This window comes from Hipposideros armiger, unplaced genomic scaffold, assembly GCF_001890085.2.
Source record: "Hipposideros armiger isolate ML-2016 unplaced genomic scaffold, ASM189008v1 scaffold_22, whole genome shotgun sequence".
NCBI classification, from domain to species: domain Eukaryota; kingdom Metazoa; phylum Chordata; class Mammalia; order Chiroptera; family Hipposideridae; genus Hipposideros; species Hipposideros armiger.
This window is the reverse complement of record NW_017731372.1, coordinates 5,054,912-5,056,687: the sequence shown is the minus strand read 5'-3', so window position 1 is coordinate 5,056,687 and position 1,776 is coordinate 5,054,912. Positions and strand designations below refer to the sequence as shown.

Genomic DNA, 1,776 nt, shown 5'->3' with positions numbered 1-1,776 from the left:
GAGGCGGGGGAGGGGGAGCGCGGGGCCCCTCTCCCCTCCTCTTTTCCCAGCCCCTCGCCCCCACCCCCTTTTCTATATATTTTTTTCCTCCCAAGTTCTCTCGCCTCGCAATCCCCCCTTGAATCCGAAGGCGCCTCGCGATTGGGCGCTGAGGCCGGGTACGTCAGTCAGACTGTGACGTGCAGTCTTCCTGTTTCCTTCAGCTGTGTCTTAAAGTAAATCTTGTTGTGGAGCGCAGCCCTCAGCCGAGGGAGCGCTCTGAAATAATACACCATTGCAGCCGGGAAAGCGGAGTGGCGCAAAAGAGCTTCGCGGGGTCCGCCTGCGCCCACGCCGCTTCGCTTCTCGGCTCTCCTTCCTTCTCCTCCTCGCCTCTCTTCTTTTCTGCTCCCTTCTCTCTCCTTCTCCTCTCCTCTTTTCTTTCCTTCTCCCCCCTTCTCTCTCTCTCTCTCTCCCTTCTCCCTCTCGCCCCGATCGCTCGCTCGCTGTCGCACAGACTCACCGTCCCTGGTCCAATTATCATATTCATCACCCGCAAGATCTCACCGGGTGTGAGCGCGCGCGTGTTTTCCTCTCTGTGCCGGCAGGAGAAAAAAAAAAAAAAAATCGGCCCCCTGCTCTCTGCACCGCGTAAGTATCTTCTGTCCCCCCGCCAGTTCCCTCCCCTTTTCCAGAATCACTTGTACTAGCTTGTTCTTGAATGAGAAGAAAAGAGACTCCCAGGACTTATACCCATGTAAAACATCCTTTTTTTGTTGTTTTTCCCCCCCCCCCCAGGAGGAGAAAATGGTGTTATTTAAATGAATCATAATAAAATAGCCTGTAAACAGTTTCTGAGCAGGAGACTCAGTGGAACTCAGCGGTCCCTCCTTCCAGTTCCTAAGAGTAAGTGATCCGCTTGGCTTTTATTTCTTTCTTTCCTGCCGGTGGCCGGGGGTGGTGGTGGCGATGGGGGGAGGCTGATACTGCTGGACTTGTCGCCGATCTTGTCACCTTTTGTGTGCTGTGTCTGGGGTGTGCGGGGGCGTTCGCTTCCTCTCCTTCTTTCTCTTGCCCTCTCTTCTCAGGAGAGAGGACCGCGAGGGGGGACAGGGTCGCTTTTTTGTTCGCCCGGATCCCCGCTTTCCGCCAAGCCTCATCCTCCCTATCTCCCCGGGTTAAAACTCCTGGGCCAGTCCCCCGCGTCCTCTCTCTTTGTCTAGTTTATTATAGCTGCCTTTCTTCCCGGCTCTTCCAATTTGCTTGTCATTTGCATACCTTTCACTTCTCCTTTTTAACCCCTGCCGAGGGCCAGGGAGGAGGGGAGAGGGGAGAGGGACGCGGGGGGCGCTCTGTTACTTTCCTCTCGAAACGCTGTCGAAGCCGAAATGTCGAAATCGGGGTTGGAGCGGTGGAGAGATGGTCCCGGGAAGAGAGCGCGGCGCCCCCTCTCCTGAGCTCCAGGGAGCCTGGGGTAGGTCAAGGAGAGGAAGGCGGCACCCGGAGGCTCCGGGGGTCGAGCGGTAGAGGGATTGGGGCCCGAGCGCCGCGGGAAGACGGACAGATCGCGGTCCGGGTGGGGGTAGGGGATGTTCTTGGGCAGCGGATCCGCGAGGCCAAGGCTCTCGCAGTCATTGCAGGAAGCCTGTGGTGCTGGGCTGCTTCGATCTTGTCTTTTCTGGGTGGTACTTACAGTTTTGCCCCAGTTCGGAGGACTGGGGAGGGAGGAAAGGAGAGGTGAGAGTAATTGTTACCGGGATGAGTACTGAGGAGGGCGGGAAGAGCCGCTATCTTGCC

The 1,776-nt window shown here is 57.3% G+C and overlaps 1 protein-coding gene and 1 long non-coding RNA gene across 6 annotated transcripts in view; one reads left to right on the top strand and one right to left on the bottom strand.

The window, feature by feature from the left end:
• The window catches only part of LOC109379140 (uncharacterized), a 149,773-nt gene extending 149,188 nt beyond the window's left edge, over nt 1-585 (bottom strand). The window contains exon 1 of the long non-coding RNA XR_002123120.1: nt 503-585. This is a non-coding gene — a long non-coding RNA (uncharacterized LOC109379140). The remainder of the gene's footprint in view (nt 1-502) is intronic.
• Nucleotides 1-1,776, top strand: part of PROX1 (prospero homeobox 1) — a 53,716-nt gene that overhangs the window by 5,893 nt on the left and 46,047 nt on the right. For 2 of the 5 annotated variants that reach the window (XM_019635505.1, XM_019635504.1), the window contains exon 2: nt 778-885. The gene's annotated coding sequence lies outside the window, so the exon portion shown is untranslated. The other 3 variants (XM_019635503.1, XM_019635510.1, XM_019635506.1) reach the window with 3 other exon arrangements.